Source organism: Physeter macrocephalus, chromosome 15 (genome assembly GCF_002837175.3).
Source record: "Physeter macrocephalus isolate SW-GA chromosome 15, ASM283717v5, whole genome shotgun sequence".
Taxonomy (NCBI): Eukaryota; Metazoa; Chordata; class Mammalia; order Artiodactyla; family Physeteridae; genus Physeter; species Physeter macrocephalus.
In genome coordinates, this window is record NC_041228.1 from 38856971 (window position 1) to 38875342 (window position 18372).

The 18372-nt window shown below is 44.9% G+C and overlaps 1 long non-coding RNA gene across 3 annotated transcripts in view; it reads right to left on the reverse strand.

The window, feature by feature from the left end:
* Positions 1-18372, reverse strand: part of LOC114487878 (uncharacterized) — a 66213-nt gene that overhangs the window by 38738 nt on the left and 9103 nt on the right. For 2 of the 3 annotated variants that reach the window (XR_003683394.1, XR_003683393.2), the window contains exon 2: positions 8534-8605. This is a non-coding gene — a long non-coding RNA (uncharacterized lncRNA). Of the gene's footprint in view, positions 1-8330; positions 8456-8533; positions 8606-18372 lie in introns of those variants that run through there. The other variant, XR_003683395.1, reaches the window with a different exon arrangement.

Sequence of the window (18372 nt, forward strand, 5' to 3'; positions counted from 1 at the left end):
CTGTGCTCCGCAACGGGAGAGGCCACAGCGGTGAGAGGCCCGCTTACCGCAAAAAAAAAAAAAAAAAAAAAAAAAAAAAGGCTCAGCCCCAGCATGGTCCTTTTGGGGGCCATGAGACACTGACTCTGTTTAATGAAGAAAGTGGTCATTTGGTTGCTGCTGCAGAGGGGGCAGAAGGTAACCAACCACAGGGCTGAGCTACAAAAGCAATAAAACAACAGAACTTGCATGGAGCAAACAGCACGAAGTGTATGGTCATATGTCAGTCTGTGTGTTTTTTTTCTATCACTATACAGACGGGTCAAATTATTAGGATTAATGAAACCATGTGGAAATTGTCCTGGACATCTTACTAATTAATTAATTAAATCAAGCCATCATTCAAACATTAATTTTTATTGAGCACCGCACTGGGCCTTTGCTGGGTGTTGAGGAATCAAATATGAATAAACTGTATGGAGGTCAGGATAAGGAGACGGACAACTAAATCAACACTGCAAAACAGTTCGGAAAGCACAATGACAGAGTACTTGACAAGAACCTAATTCATTCTGGGGAGGGAGTGGTGAGCAAAGAACTCTAGGAGAGGAAGCATGGCCAAAACTGTCAGTAACCTACCTAACTACCATTTCCTTCATTCATTCACCACCATTTCCTTCATTCATTCACCACCATTTCCTTCATTCATTCACCACCACTTCCTTCATTCATTCACCACCATTTCCTTCATTCATTCACCACCACTTCCTTCATTCATTCCTGTCAACAGAACCTGAACTTTGTTCTCTATGAGACAGAAGGCACTCAGAGTAGACGGGCTTCTCCACCAGTCACAGATAAACCATAGTAATCCTTCTCCCTTTGCCAGTGATTGGTTTAGGGTGAGCTAGTGATCTGGACCTACTCAATGGGACCAGAAGAGAAGTCTGCTGGGAAAGATTTTCTTCTCTGATAAAAAAGAGAGAGATGTCCAAGGGGAAGCTCTTATTTTTTTCTGTCTTTGGGTGTGGTTTTGTGTGGATTGGATGTTTGGAGGCAAGGTATACATTTTGAGATCATACGGGGAAAGCCAAGCCAAAGAAAAGGCAGCCTAGAGCTCAGCTGCTAAATTAACTAGCTCTGAAATTGCAGGGGAATAATAACCTCTAAATTATACTATATTAAATATCTAGTTTGATATTTTGTTAGTTGAGGCTGCAAGCTGATGCAAAAGTCTTCCTGAAGGAAGTTCTGAGCTGAGTCTTGAAGAGCGTGTAAGACTTAATCAGACAAAGAAGTGGGTGAAGGATGTTCCTGGCAGATAGAGGTATAAAAGGCACTCTTTCGGGGACAGAGAGTAGCACATTTGGGGAACCAAAGTGCTTAAGCATGGCTATAGCAAGAGATGGGGCTGGAGAGAAATGCAAAACCTTATGTGCCATGAGAAGAAGCTTATAAATGTATCCTAAAATAACCTGGGGACCATTGAAGATTTTGCTTAGATTTGCATTGTACAGAGAGGACTCTGGTGGCCACAGAAAGGCAGGTCAGGGTGTTTGGGATGAAATGGAGAGCATGTAGGACAATCCCTACAAGACCTGGAAAGGGTGGTAGTGAAGGAGATGCAGAGGAGGGGTAGGTTTAGGAGATGTTAGGGAAGCAGACTCCATAGGACTTGAAACCTGATCGAATGTGGGGGGAAGACAGAGGGAGGTGAAAAGGCCAACCCTTGGCTTTCTGGTGAGTGTCTAGGGGGAAAGTGGTTCTTGCCATTGAGATAGGAAATTAACAATTTGGTTCCGAGACTGGGGGAAATAGCTGGTAAGCCTGTTATGGGTTGGGGGTAGCATGGGGATAATAAATTCAACTTGAATGTATTACATTACGAATTTTGAAGACAAACAAGTGGGGATTTCTAGTGAGCAGTTTCATATGTAGGACTGAAGCCAAGTGCTCCCAGGAGAGACCTCACCTGGAGAGATCTGAGGGCCCTCAGCAGAGAGGGGCTGTTGAAACCTTGTGAGTGGATGTACAATGTGTAGAATGGGATGGGAAGGCTGTTTCTAGAGACACTCAAGCTTTAGAAACAAAGAAGAGGAAAAAGTAAGAAAGAGTGGGACAAAGCAGGCAAAGAGACATAAACCAGAGAAACAGAAGGAGAAAATGGTACAATGAAAGCACAGGGAAGATTGCTTTCATTGCACCACTGCTCAAGGGCCAGTGAGCTGTCATTTGTGTGATGAATGGACTTATTTTCTTGTTTATGCCTGTCCCTCTGACTACACTGCAAGTACCATTGGGGCGGGGCCCTCATCTCTTTTGCTCACCTTTGAATCTCCAGTGATAGACTTGTTGCCTGGACTCTAGTAGGTGCTCATTAAATATCTGTTGAATGAATGGGTGGTTTTATTTATTTACCTTGGTGTGCTCAGCAGCAATCACTAGGATGCTCAAAAATATGTCAAAAGAAGTAAGAAGACAGAAGCCTGCCACAAGCATCATACCACATCCTCTTCTTACTTGATTCCTCAATGCTTCAGACCCCCAGAAACTGCAAATGAAGACCAGTGACCACTGTGTAGCCCAAACCCCGTTACTGCCTGTGAATTGACCTGGGCAACTCACTGGAGAAGGGAAGGAGAGTTGGAGTGGGAAGTAGCTGTTTGGGAGTGTGAATGATGCAAGGCTAATTCCAAATAATGTGAGCACAAAGGCATTTGCAAATGGGTCTTCCATTAAAAAAAAATATTTATTTATTTGGTTGTGCCAGGTCTTAGTTGAGGCAGGTGGGCTCCTTAGTTGCAGCTCACGGGCTCCTTAGTTGTGGCATATGAACTCTGAAGTGCGGCATGTATGTGGGATCTAGTTCCCTGACCAGGGATGGAGCCCAGGCCCCCTGCATTGGGAGCGCAGTGTCTTAACCACTGTGCCACCAAGGAAGTCCCGGGTCTTCCATTTTTTTATGTTAGCTGCACAGACCGGTTAGCTCATACAGTACAAGTAGCAGAAAGAAGCAGATTAACAAAACCAGTGTCTCTGTTCCCTTTATTGGACTATCATGTGTCTTCTTGGGGGTTATTTGAACTTGTTGGTCTGTCTCCCCTTAATAGAAAGTAAGCTCCATGAGGGCAGGGAATTCTGTTTCATTCTCTGATGTATCCACAACCCTTAAATCAGCATCTGGCCCACAATAAATATTTATTGGATGAATGAATGAATATTCACATTGTGCTTTGGCTGTTATTCTCAGCCACTGTGGGTTTCCTGCTCTCAACCCTGCAGCAATATCTCTCCCACTCTAGAACTTAATCATCATCTGCTCCATCATGATGCTGGCTAGGTACAACTTCTTGTGATTCTGGACTCCATAGGGAACAGATTTTGTCTGACTGCTTTCTTGAATTGCCCTTGGTATTATCACAGTCCTGAGCACATAAGAAAGGATGAATTAAATGCTGACTTTATTCATTCAAAAAATATTGGCTGAGCAGGGCTGGTTCCAGGTGCTGCGCCAGGCCCTATTGATAACACGTTAAACAAGATCCAGCTCCTCACCTCATGAGTTTACCAGAGAGGAGACAGACCTAGAGGCAAATAATAACCAAACCAGTGAGAAGTTCTACAGTGGGATCTGATGATGGGGCACTTCCCTCTGCCTGAGGGCCAGGGTGTGGGTGGTTGGAAGGTGCATCAGGGAGGGCTCCTCAGAGGAGGTTCTGCTTGCGTTGGGAGATGGGAGGACATGTGGGGTGGCCGGCATGTCTAAGTCAGGAAATGGGGGAGGATGGAAGCAGTGTTGAGGAGAAGCGTACTAGGCAGAGAGCAGAGTGTGGACCATAAAAACAAGGAGACATGAGAAAGCAGGGGTGTGTTCAGGGCTGGGAACGTCTGTCATGACATGGAAAATAAATCAATGATTGATTATAATCAGAACCTGGGACTCAAACTTAACTATGGCACCTTAAGGTGGAGAGAGTAGAGTTCTTTCTGCTCCTGGATGGAGGGAACCCTGTCCCAGTGCACAGAACCCACTAAATAAGATCTCCACGCTAAAGCGTGGGCTCTGCTTTCTCTGTTCTTTGTAATTAATTACTGTGGTTGATAAGATCTCATCTTTTTCCACTCTAAATCAGGCATTTTGTGTCTGATACTGATCTATGTGATTACACTCTTCTCTTAATATTGACCTGGTTTTATGGCATAAGATATACTTTCAAATGATAAAACTTGTTTTCTTTGAGATAAAAAAGGGTTGGAAAAGAAATTGACTATAGTGTCTGTAGAATGAGAAAGAAAATAAACATTTTGGGATAAACATGGACATTTTAAGCCCCAAACTGTGATCTATTAGGAACATTTATATCCAAAGGCAACCCTGTAAACAGCTGTGAGCAGCAAATGTTTAGCCTGCAAATACTAACTGCTTCAAGGAAAACATTCCTCTTTTAAAATAATCAAATTCAAAGGAAAGAGAATTGAAACTAAATCCCACCCCTAATTTGTGTTAAAATCCATGTAGTCAAAATGTATGATTTATAAATGAAATTATCCTTGGCCTCCTGAACTGACATGATTGGCTTCCTCCACGAAACGAAAAAAGAGAAGCAAGAATCATTTCCTCTCTGAGTGGGGCTCCTATTTAATTGGTTTTGGCCTGATTTTTTCTGTGAGTAGGAATGGAGAAGAGGTTGCAGGGTAGACCAGTCAAGGCACAGCCCCCAGACTCCTGTGTCTTCAAACAGAAGAGACAAAGTAGAAAGTATTTTGACATTTTGTTTTTATTTTTCTGACTTGGCTCAAGTCACTTACCTTTCTTCAGGATGCTGTTTACACCAGAGAAACACAGAGTCTGTAACTCTTGTCAGGGACAAAAAGAAAAAAAATTCTCCAACTGCTTGACAGTGCAGTGGGCTGGAAGTATGCAGACATATGTGGTATGAATTGAATGGCTCCATGAAACTTCCTCTATAACCATAATACAAGTAGTTTCCATTATTCTACCACGGTGCATAGAATTCCTATCTGATTCATTCCTTTAGGGGAAGATATGTCAATATTTCAGATTACTGTCATCAAATGGTGATACCCAACTAGACTGTTAGCTGTTGGATGGCTGTTGATAGAAGCTGTTGATGCTTCCTTAGTATGCCGGCTTGGTTCAAGTACAATCTATACACATGGTAGGTGTTCAATAAATACATGTGAGAGCCCCAACGTATGACTATGCTAGGCCATAGTCAACCCTTAGCACCCTATGGTGCATTTATAAAATAATTCTCCAACTAAGAACACCGAAATCTGTGCTTATCCAGAAGAAGAAAAGTTAGATTGGTTTGGGTACTTTAGAAGATCAGGGGTAAGACAAGGTGCAGTGAGATTCTCAGGGCCCAGGGCACTAGACCTGTATTAGAAATACGTGAGCCACATAAGTAATTAAAACATTTCTAGGGCTTCCCTGGTGGCACAGTGGTTAAGAATCCCCTGCCAATGCAGGGGAAACGGGTTCGAGCCCTGGGCCGGGAAGATCCCACATGCCTTGGAGCACCTAAGCCAGTGTGCCACAACTACTGAGCCTGCTCTCTAGAGCCCGTGAACCACAACTACTGAGCCCACGGGCCATAACTACTGAAGCCCGCGCGCCTAGAGACTGTGCTCCGCAACAAGAGAAGCCACCGCAATGAGAAGCCCGCGCACCACACGCAGAGTAGCCCCCGCTCGCCACAACTAGAGAAAGCCCACGCGCAGCAATGAAGACCCAACGCAGCCAAAAATAAATAAATTTAAAAAAAATTTCTAGTAGCCACATTGAAAAAGGTAGAGGAAACAGATGAAATTAATTTGAATATATTATATCTAACTAATACATCAAAAATATTATTTTGATATATAATCAAAATAATTAGTGACATATTTTATATATTTTTTCATGCTGTCTTCAAAATCCAGCGTGTATTTTAATCTTATCACAAATCTCAATTCAGAGGAGCCACACTTCAAGTGTCTAGTAGCCACATGTGGTTACCATATTGGACAGTACAGATCTGTGCCTGCTGTCACAGAGGGAGGCAAAGAGGAAGGGGGGGAAACAGGGAGGAGGTACTGCATTGGGGGGAGCCCTGGGGAGCCAGGAACCAGTAGAAAGTGGCCAGAAACAGGAGAATGGGGAGGAGAGTTGGAAAGCAGGAAAGCATAAGACAAAATATGCTTTGAAAGTTTGCTGGGGCATCTTTGGTACAACGGCTGGAGCAGTGCTGTTCAGGTATGTTTGGCTCAGCCTGGGCCAGAAAGATTCTCAGGGGTTCTTGTAGGTGGGGTTCCTTCAAGTGAAAGATGTGTGATTCCTTTGATGTCTCTGAAGTGAATTAATCCAACCCAAAGTCTCTTAGTTTAATAATTCTAAAGACTTAATAAGACACCTAAAATGATCAGTTACTTTCTTCTAGAGAAAATTAGCATCTTCTAGAGGAACAGAATCAAATGTCCATCTTCTAGCACAGGTATCCCTGCCTGGCCAAATTCTATCTCCATCACTCTATATTTAGCATCCTGAAGATCATAATAAAGGCTGTGAGAAAGAGGATAGACAGGAAAACTTTCGGTTTCACCTTTTTCAGAATGCCATCCAGTTTATCCAGGGCACTTTTCCATCATCTATGAACTTAAACTATGAACCTATGAACTTAAACTCGGTTGGGAGGCAACTTTCATAAAGAGGTTACTTATGGCACTCTTTAACATCCTTGGGGTGGGTGGAAGGGAAATCCACATGAAACTGTCACTGCCTTCATTAGAGACTGCACGTTCCTTTCTTGCCAAGTTTAGAAATTTACAGCAGTGACAGCCCCAGTCACCAAGCCTATTTCAAGGTCTATTTCTCTCCCATGAAGCCAATTAAAATTTAGAAACTTTAGGGTTGTTTTTCTATTTCTATTTCTAGATTTTTCTCTTGAGGCTACCTCATTTCTGGATCTTTCCAGCATCCATTGTTCACAAAGAGGTTTTCCATCTTCATCTCATGAATGGGATAATCCAACCTAAGGGGTGTAGTTCCATTAAACCAATATGTAACCTGAGGTCTGCACCTGATCTGCTTTTGTCTTGCTTGCCTTCTTTTTAAAAGGTCTCATTTTTCACTGTGCTTTTCTTGGTGTGAATTCCATGGATTTCTTGGGCATTTCTTTCAGGTCATAGGTATTATCTGCATCTTCACTTATGATAACAGTTCCACCGTGAAATGAACCCAGTATTTCTTCTGAATGTTTTAGATGGATCCTCCCTTCTCAAATCTAAGATTTCTGTAACCACTGCTGCCGCAGTCCCCTGCACGTGGCTTCTCTGAGTGCTCCCATTATGGACTCCCTTCCTGTAGCTGTAAGCGCATGCCTCTCCCAACGGTTTCCTTAACTTGGGATCCCTTTGCAGGTGGGGATGGGGGAGGGGTCGTTCTGGCTGGCTCTGTTAGATTTCATCACTTTTCTTCCTAATCTTCTCTTTATGAGCAGCTGGAGCTGGGTATGTTCCCTGATCCCCTTTATATCCATCTACCTTGTCGCTAAAAGCCCAGACCTTCTAAGGAAATCTTTCTCTTCCTCCTGTTTCATCAGCCCATCTGCTTTTCTTTGTCTTTCATTCTCTCTCTGCTCCTATTGAGATAATAAGGCAGAAATGCATTTTGACAGCCAGTCCAGCTCCTCCCTGAGTTTCTGAGCAAACCTGCTTCCAGATACGCTGTTTCAGGCTCAGGCCTCCTAAATTGCCTTCTTAGCTCTGGGGCTGGTAATAATTTCACTGAGCTTTTTTAGGGGGAGGGGTAGTTTTGTTTTCCCAAGAAGATGGGATATTCTTTATAAAAACAGTGGCTCCTGTTCCTTCTTTGATGTATTCATTAGTGAAATCTACCATCTTTGGGGAGTGTTAGTGCCCCTGGGATGTAAAGCTAGGGCCAGAATTTACATAATGAACAAATTCAGGATAAACTTGGGGTCTGATGGTTGGGGGTGACTCGAGTCTGTGGATCATCCCCCTACTTCCACACTTCTCTTCCCTGACCCTGAATGCAGTTCCGAACCATGCAGAAAGGAACAGAACATTGAGTGGTTGATCTAGATTAAGGTCTGGCATGAAACTCACACTGGCGCTCTGCAGCCAGGAAGAACTTAGCTGCCTTTGTAATTTAAACACCTGGCCTCTAGAAATGTTGAAGAGACATAATCCAAGTAGAAAAACATTTCCCAAATCCAATGCATAAAAAGCACATATGCTACAGCCAATTGTAGGATTAGTTTTAACTAGGTCTCAAACGTTCTATTTTTCCTAGAATGAAATTTATGTCACAGCCAGGCCTGCTCAGGCATGAAGGCCTCTTGCAAGGTCAGATCAAGTTCAGCCTCAAAGGCCATCACAGTCATTGTTTATGGGTAGGAAGAATGAGAAGATTCTGCACCCCCAGTTCCTGCCCGCTGGCAGAGTGCCTCCTCTGTGGGAAGGAAGATCAGAATCAGAGATTCCAGCAGTGGCTGACCCCCAAACACTCAACTCCTTCTCCTAGACTCACCAATGAGATGCAGAGCCTCTCCAAAAGGCAGGGAAAAGAATCAGGAGGGTCACTCAGCTGAAGTTCCTTCACCTGAAAACCCAAACGCAGGACAGCGGTTCTCAACTTGATCACCTGAAGGGCTTGCTGAAACACAGATCACTGGGTCACCCCCAGAATCTGAGGAGGTCTGGGGTTTTGCCTGAGAATCTGCATTTCTACCGCATCCCTAGGTGATATTGATGCTGCTGGTCCAGGAACCTCACTGAGGACCTCTGATCTATGAGAATGCAGGTCTCCTCCAAGAGGCAGGGCAGTCATTCTTTGCCTGGATGAGCAAACTGCTTGTGGTTTGAGTGACGTGGAGATGTGTGAGTGACAGGACGGGGAATGCAGTCCCAGTGGCTTTGTTTTCACTACAGACCAGGGAGAGAAGAGGTGACTGACAAAAAGGATTTTTACCATTCTGACACTCAGTCCTTCTTTACAAGGGGCATCGGATCGATCTGTTAATATTACTGGGTTGGCCAGGAAGTTTGTTCGGGTTTTTCCATAACATCTTACGGAAAAACCCGGACAAACTTTTTAGTCAACCCAATATTATAGAACCACGGTGAGAGGTATTTTTTCATTTCATCAAACTAAAAGACCCATTGTTTCATTAAACGAAAAACATTCATCTGAAAAAAAATTGATTTGGTGGTCCCTTAGGGACAGCCTGAAATTGGTGGAAAGCAAAACCTAAACTAAGATTGGTAAACCTTGGGTTGTTTTCCTTCACTCTCCAACAAAAACCCAGCATTTGGAAATCTCTGGGACACATTTTCAATAATTCAATTTCGTTTTATTTTTCATTGTCATCGATCAACATCAGCATTGTCAGAAAGCAGTTATTAAACACAATAATTATACTGCACCCAATGCTAGGAGCTGTACAGAGCAAGATACAGCTCTGTACACTGTATGGGCACTATCCTTTATCAAACTTAGACTATCAGAGGTTGGACTAAACGGTCTGGCTTCTTGGTACTCAAAGTACGGCCATGGACCAGCAGCACTGATTAGAACGGCAGAATCTCGGCTCCACCCCCAGGCCTCCTGAAAATAAGAATTTGCATTTTCACAAGATCACCAGGCGATCAGACACAATGAAACATTCCCGAAGCACTGAGCTGGTTATGCCCCCTCCTCCCCATCCTTTATGCGGCTCCCAGAATGCTCTTGGAAGATCTAAGTCTAAACACTCTTGGCTTAAAATTCTTCAATGATATCCATTCATCTAAAGAATTAAATTTAAATATCATGGCTTTTGGGAAGACAAGGGGTAAATAATAAACATGATTCCAATAGAGGAGTTATGGGTAGGTAGGAAGGGTTAGGAGCTAGATAGTTTTATGGGTTGAATGGTGTTTTTCTGGCTTTCCATCATTCAGAGAGGCATCAGAGAAGCCCAGCTCAGCCTAACCTTTCACACCCACCCACCCCCAAAAGCGATGCTTTGAAAAGGGCAAAACCTTGTGTGCCCATGACCCTGCCCTTTTCCGTAATGGTGGGTTTATACGTCTGAGATCTTTGTGGGACAGGAAGATGTAACTAACCCCTGTGATTCGCAAATCTAGACATACCAACAAGGGGAGAAATTCTGTTTCTACGTGTTAGTAGTCAGGCAGTGGAAGGGGGAGTGTGTGTTGAATTTGAAGGGGTTCACGGAGCAAGAGAAAACCAGCAAGGGGCTCCCGGATGAAAACCCTCATTTAGTGAGTGTCCCTGTGCCACCCAATGTGCTAAGAGCTTTACTGATACTCTTTCATTTAATTTCCACAACAGCCATTGAAGTAAGTATTAATAATATCCACAGTTAACAGAGAAAAAAAGTAAGAATTGGAAAGGTTAAGCAACTAACCCATGTTACTTAGCTAATAGGAGGTGAAACTAGGATTCAAATTCAGATCTGATCCTAAAGTCAGTGCTGTCAGTGTGCATACTACATGGTCTGCCCGTTACAAGGGCGGGCACTGTCCAGCCCTGCCTTTTCATTTAAATCCATATTCCTCGGACATGAATCTCAGGAAATGGTTGACTGCCCTTTCCCACAATGCTTTTCAAGGAAAGCGTTTCCTTGAAAGTGATGAAGTGGAAATGGCACCAATGAGTAAGAATGAATGGATGGATGGGGAGTTCCAGATGGAGGTGGCAAATGAAACGATGGGTCGTGTCCATAAATCAGCAGATGTGTCACGGTTCTTGGTGACAGACACCCATTTTCCCCGCAGCCAAACTGTCTGCTTTGGCTTCTCTGAGCTGCAGTGGAAGCCGAACTGTCTACCACTGAATCAGTGACCCAACAAAAGGGGCTGAAATTATGAAAGAATGAAGCCAAATAAAAATCCACCCTCATGCATTGCTGCAGTGGAAGAAGAGATGTCACACGTGTGTTCCTGAATGTTTCAGAGATTATCGTTGCCTGGGAATGGAATTCCAATGACTGGAAAGGCAGAGAGGTGATTGCCTTAATGCGTTGCCGGTAAAGTCTTTTCGTCTTCTTGCCTAGAAATTCATGAAGCTAGGTCAGAAGGAATTGTTGGATGACCTAATGTCTACCATTTAAGCTAAAAGTAAAGCAAAAGAGGAAGGTCCCCCAAATCATAAAGGATAATAGGTTAAGCTACAGAGGGAAATCTAAGGCAGGTTGTCATAAACTTCGATTTTCAACACTGTTACTGATGCAGATGGGCCCGTGGATCTTTTGAAATTTATTGCTTTTTCATGCAAGTTTGAACCAAGCAAATTTGAAATCATGTAATATGAAAATAATAACAAAGCCTCCCTTTAGGTACAACATTTGAGATAATACAAATCCCCTTGATTTGCCATGGTCCCAGCAGCAAATAGATGGCACACTTAAACTGGATCAAAGAGCTATTGACAAAGGCGTGGGCAGGGTGTAGGGAAACTGCAAGGAACAGTACAAATCTTCCCTCCCGAACTGAAGGCACGAGGGGAATAAGCAATTACTGAACCCCTTCTGGGGGTAGCTGGGTGGAGAGGGTCACCTGACAGGAGCTGGGGGCTTTGGTAAAGGGACACGGTTGAACTTCTGTGGCCTGGCAGAGGGTTCTGGGAGTAGACACCCTAACCTCTCTCCTCCATCACCCTGATTTCAGTGGGTGCCGCCCACTGGTGGGACCTGCCTGGAAGCCAGAGGGCAAGGAGACTCATTGCTGTAGTCCATACAGATTGACTTCGTGGGGGGAACAGGATGGAGGAAAATCTGGAGGGCTGCCAAACTAAACCAAAAAATGAGCCAAGAATGATAGAATTTCAAACCAGCAGCAGGACAAATTGTAAATAGTGTTTCTGCTGTTGCCACATGGCCGTGCCATTTCAGCTGGTAAATGGCACTCACGCCCCCGAGTCCTCCAAACGATCTATCCCTGGTCAGAATTGCTTTTGAATTGGGTGGACTTTGAATTATGAGATGCTTTAGGAAACATGCCTTCCATCAACTCCCGAATTCGTCTCCTTCCCCAAAATAGTACTTTGGTTTGGAGTCTCTTGGAGGAGATTTTAAGCTGCAAATTAATTACCAGGCTATAGAAAGAATTCTGGCTTACTTCCCTCTATGCAGTTTCTGTTTCTTGGAATACCACAAAATTAAGATTTTTCTAAATACAATCCTATTTTTATTTTGAGGCATGGGATACTGCCAGTGCTGTGCAGGCTTCTTTTCTCTTACTTTAGAACTGACTGATGGCCATCAATGTTCAGCACCAAGTAAGTTGGAAGGAGCCTTGGATCCTCTCTAGGATGGTGGGGTTTACCTGCTATCACCTGCTACCAGACAAGGATGAAGTGGGAGGGGCTGGAAGGATCTAGAAAAGCTTTGCCCTGCGATACTGTGCTTTGCTTAGAAAGCCTGCATTCTGGCATCTCTTGACGATGGCTTCATTTGGGGTATTTTAAATCCAGGAGATTAAATCAAGCTATCATGAAGAAGGTAATCCATGCATTTGATTTCCATTAAGAGAGGAACGGATTGTGTTCCTGTCTCTTCTTTGTGTCCTAATTTTCCCCGCACTCAAACCTCCTCTCCTCTGCTTGGTGATACCATGGTAGCCTTTAGTCTCTGGTGGGGCTGTGGGTGTGCAGCCCCCTCTGCAGCCATCGCTGATTCATCTCGCTGACTCATCTGCTGGGCCCTCTGGGCTGGGAGACAGTGATGTCAATGTCCCTCCACCCCCACGCCAGCCTCCGCTTTAATCCTCTGCGCGTTCGCGACAGGCATGTTCAGCTGAGGCTGCCCTGGAGTCTGGGAACTCAGTGAGCTCTCCAAATGCCGACGACCCTGGGAAGGGAGCCCTGGGGTGCTCATCGATGCAGGTCTGAACTCCTTCACCCTGCTCACCACGAGGCCATTTATAGATGCAAATAGCTAGGAGGTGACCAAACCGGCACATCCAAGGCAGCCAGACATCCAGGAGTCAAGTTCCCCCGCTTGGCCTCTCTGCTTTGAGGTCAATGATTATAAACTCTCATTTTGTAGGAAGGCTCTTAATTCAGCTGTGTGTAAACCGCAGGTCTGTTTCTCAGCCATTATAATTCAGAGCCTTCAGACAACGGTCATCGCTGGTTTGATCTTTCTCCCCCCCCTTTCCATTTCTTTCTTCCTCACTCTACTTCAGCTGCTCCCCTACCTCGCTCCTAACTTAACGGTTTCCAGCTGTGTATCACTTGGCTCTGTTTCCACCCCAGTTTTTTCTATCATATGAAGCTCGACCCCTTCCAGGTCCCAGATGTGCTATTTATTTACGCCGAAGCATCTGGGCCTCGACACAGTCCTGTCACTGCAACGTGGCAAACTTGCAAAAACTCCAACTGGCAGCCAGCTCGCAGGCTGCAGCATCCCGACAAGTCAGGGTGGCGTTTCCGTGGAGCGTGAGAAGGCCGAGGGAAGGGATGTGGGGGGCAGTGGGGACCCAGGGGGAGCCAGAAGCTCACACTCCCATACCGTGGCTTTTAGAGGAACCTAGTAACACTACAAGAATAAGGTTTGGTTCCTTTTGAAGCAGGGGCTTTGCTGCAAAATCCAAATCACTCATTCTCCTCCATCAGTGGGTTGGAAGTGAGGTTACCCAGTTAAAGCAAATGGTCATCGCCCCTACGTGACAGGGCTGGGAGCATCAAAGATGCGCGCCCAGGATTTGAGGAATTTAGGGCTGCCTGGAAGCAACACTGAATTGGGGGCCAAAAATCCTGGTTGTGGTTCTGACTTTCTGCTGGTTCTCTCCTGACCTTGGACAAGCCTTTTAATCTGAGTTCCTATTTCCCTTCCCATGAAGTGAGAAGACTGCATTAAATTGTGGGGTTTTTAAGCTTTTGTTTTAAAAATTCAAACTAAATCTTAAGTGGAAGCCTTTTCTCTGTGTGTGCGCTCAGTACCACCATGAGATGAAGCGATCCCAAGAGCGTTTTGCCAAGTGGCCTCACGGACAGCCATCCCCGGGCGTGCTGGACCCCACGGAGTTCCGAGGGAGGCGGGGCATCGAGGTACACCATCCAGCATGCACCCTTCGGTGCCTTGAGAGCCGTGGGCTCAGCCTCAGGGCCACCCCCCTCAGCGGCACGGGGAACAAACCTTCCCCTTTGACACTCCCTTCCTTGCTCCTCCCCTGGCCCTGTGTCCTTAATGTCCTCCACGGCATCCTCCCCGCTATCAGCCTCTTCTCCTGAGCTTCCCGCAGGGATGGTCAGCCGTTCAGTCCCAGCCTCTCTGAATGGGCCACGCGGAGTAGGGGTGGGGCAGAACATTTATAACCTGGGGTGAAACAAATACTGGGCAGACGAATCTTCCAGACTACTGAGATGGAGCCTCGCTTCGCAGATTTTCGGTGAATTGTTGTATCAAAAGGAACTCTTCTCTCTCTCCATCCACCTCTAGTCTCGTTATGAAAGCCACATTTTTTATCCTAGCCCTAGTCTGTGTGGCAAGCCCCAGGAATGAGGGCAAGGACGTGTCTGGGTGTGTGTCCCTCTGTCTGGCCATTTCTGAGACAATTTTATAGAACCTCAAGGGCTCCTTGGAGCACAGTTTGAGGGCCACTGCACAAGAAGCAACCATCACTCCTAATCCTTGGGTCCTAAGAACTGTCCTCAGAGAAGAGTATTCTTCTCCTCCTGGATTAGAATCCCAGGAAGTCTTTGGACTAGAGAGGACCTTTGGAGACCCACACTCTTTCTCACCTGATACTTTGAGGGAGGCCTGCATCCATCTAGATTCCACCAGTTGGGAGAAAGTTCCCTTGGAGAACAGTTCATAACTCCTAATTACCACACAGCTATCCTCAGGTGGCACAACTCTCTCTCTAATGGTGGAGCATTAGGCACTTTGGGCTCATGGATGAAGGAAAATTTCAGTATCTGAGAATTTCCCTCCATACAGGTGACTTCTCACATAGACCCAGCAGTCCAGCTGGCTGAGAGACCAGCGCTGTGCCATCGAGGGAGGTCCCACATCATCTTGACTGTGGATAAACTATTACTTTTCCTCTCATCTTCAGTGAGTGGGACAGCACCATACTTAAAGCTGTTATAGATTGTATAATTCTTTCCAAATATTTGCCGCGCTACTTGGCAATAGATTAAACCTCCTGGTTACATGGATGTTCGGCTGAGCCACTGATTTGCTTTAGCCAATGAAATGTGAGCAGAAGTGATTATGTCACCTCAAGATAACACTCTAAAAGCCTATGGGAGGTCCTACCATCTCTCTCTTTCCTCTCTTCTAACCAAGGGCAATATCTGGGCAGGGCAATATCCCAGATCGGACAGCTTTTTCATCTTGGGTCTCAGAATAATGAAGATGTGAAGATGCAGCAGACCCAAGACAGACCTGTAATGGGTATGGAGCATGAGAAAGAAATACACCTTTCGGACTTCCCTGGTGGCGCAGTGGTTAAGAATCCGCCTGCCAGTGCCGGGGACACGGGTTCGAGCCCCGGTCGGGGAAGATCCCACATGCCGCGGAGCAACTAAGCCCGTGCGCCATAACTATTGAGCCTGCGCTCTAGAGCCCGCAAGCCACAACTACTGAGACCGCGTGCCACAACTACAAAAGCCTGCACGCCTATAGCCCGTGCTCCACAATAAGAGAAGCCACTGCAACGCGAAGCCCGCATACCGCAACAAAGAGTAGCCCCCGCTCGCTGCACCTAGAGAAAGCCCGCATGCAGCAACAGAGACCCAATGCTGCCATAAATAAATAAAATAAATAAATAAAGCTTACAGAAAAAAAAAATACACCTTTCTGTTACAAGCCTCAATCTAGTTGAGCTGTTTCTTATGGGTGAGGAGCCAGACAGACCTTGCCTTGAATTTCAGCTGTTTAATCTTAGACAAATTACTTAACCTCTCTAAGCCTCAATTTTATCATCCATGAAATGGGGATGATAATGGCACTTATCTCACTGGGTTGTTGTGAGCAGTAAATATGAAAATGAGAGTTCCTTAGCACAGTACCTGGTACTTAGAAAACAATAAATGTTACCTATTGTTATTATGATAATAAACTAGATTTAGGGCACAGAAATAAAATGATGGGTGTCTATGAAAGAGGTGAACAATTATAAAGCAGGACAACCGATCGTGAGTCTTCTAACACTTAACTTTTAAAAACAATACTCGATACCACGGCCCTATGTTAGGAAGCATAATGGCCCCCAAAGATGTCCAAATTCGAATCCTCAGAACCTGTCAATATGTTAGCTAACGTGGCAAAAGGGACTTTGCAAATACGATGAAGTTAAGGATTTTGATGTGGGAATTTATCCTGGGTAAGTCAGGTAGGGCTGTTGTAATCAGGAGGGGCATCATAAGTGAAAGAGGGAGGCTGGCGGGATGGAGATGTGAGGACAGAGGCAGAGGTAGGAGTGATACAAGTGCTGTCTGGAAGAGCCACGGAACACAGACAGCCTCTAGAAGATGGAGAAACATCGGAGTGGATTCTCCTCTAGAACCTCTGTCAGGAACACAATCCTGCCAACACCTGGATTTCAGTCCAGCTGTGGCCATTTTGAATTTTTGACCTCCAGAACTGGAAAATAAGTTATGTTGCATTAAGCCACTAATTTTGTGGTTATTTGTTACAGAAGCAACAGGAAATGAATTCAGGCCTCTTTCTCTACTTTCAGCATTGCTGCTTCTTGCCAACAGGTAGCCTCATTTATCTGAGTTCAAAATCATAAAGATCTGGGTAGGATCTCTTTAGACCCTAACACATGTTGAGTCATAAGTGAGCTACTGCCTGTGGCCGCCCTTTCCTGCCAACTCCCTCCCCCATCCCACGAGATCCCATCCTATCCCATCCCATGTGCACAATCTCAAAATCATAAAAGGAATTTTCTATTTTAATCTTGAAATGACATGTTTCTTTGTTAACTGTGTGTAGTTTTAGGGGGTGGTTTGGAATATTTTCCAGTCGCAACTGAATGATAAAATTTAGGTCAGAAGGCCAGGCCCTTAGATACACCTGACTTATGCCAGCATGATTCTTAACATGACTTTTTCCAGAGTTTTGTTCTAGGAAATAAATTCGTTCATCGTCAAGAGAATGTATAAACTCTCTTGATGATGAAAGAATTCATTTAGTAGAGTAACACTGTGGGGCATATGGTAGAAATTTTTTTTTAACACCGTTGGTTGCTGAAATCCTGTTTGATTATAAACTGGGAGAATTGATTGCTGTTGTTGGCCTCTTTTTAGGTGCTTTTGTTTTACTTTTTAATTGCTTTGAGTGACGGAAGACAGGAGGACAAAAGGAGTATCTGTCATCTCCTTCCCAGAGGCACTTCCGTCTTGTTTCGGTAGTGGGTGGGCTGCCCAGGCAGTTCAGGGGGCTCGCTTATGCTTGGAAACCTTCTGCAGGACGTCTGCTGGTGCACGATGTCATTTCCAGGGCTCACCCTGCCGCGGTGCTTCTTGCTTCCTCCACTACTCCTGCTTGGGGGTTGGGGGCTGGAGTTAAGAGAACACATCACGCAGGGAAGCATAAATCTCCTGGCCAATAGGTCATATGTGTAGCCTATGTTTAGTAAATATATTTAGTAAATTTTCCCTTTCTGTTCTAAATAAAATAATAATTCTATGTTCAAACTGCTACTTGTTTCGCTTCCTGATGGCTCCCGATTCACAGATTCCATGATGCTGAGAATGGCTGACTTTCCAGAAATCTCAGCTATGACATGCTGTTTAGCTTGTTATCGTCTCTTATTAAAAGAGGGTTGCAGTGTGGGAGCGGTTCCGTCTATAAATTCTGATGCCAGAAGATAGATCTTCCATCTTTCCTTATACTTGGCCTTGCATTTCTAAGTCCTCCCCCGCCTCCATCATTTTAGAGCTCATAGCTGAGAGAATCCCCCAGTCTCCTAACTCTTCCTCTCTGACACTCGGTCCTAGAGTAGGAGAGTCTACCTGCTCTCCAGTGACCAGCGGCTCTCTCTCAGAGTGTGTGTAAAATCTCAGTCTACACTGTGTGCTCACTCTTCTTCAGTCAGAGTTTTACTATCACATTAGATTTTTACTATCACATTTCACTCTGGATTCTGCGGGGGGAAACTTACTGGCATACAATTCACTTTTAGGCAATATTTTTTCTAAATGTGGCTGTACTCCTTTTTAGCTAGACATTATATGAATTCGTACTGAATTATACCCAAGAGCGGATGGAGTGGGCTTTTTCTGAGGAAGACAAAGAGTTAGGTTTTCTTGTCTTAGTTATGAAGAATGCCAGCTTGAGCAATGACCTGGCTGGTGTCCTACTTGTCTTAATGTGGGCATCAGAGGGGCCATATGGCCTACCTGATCAA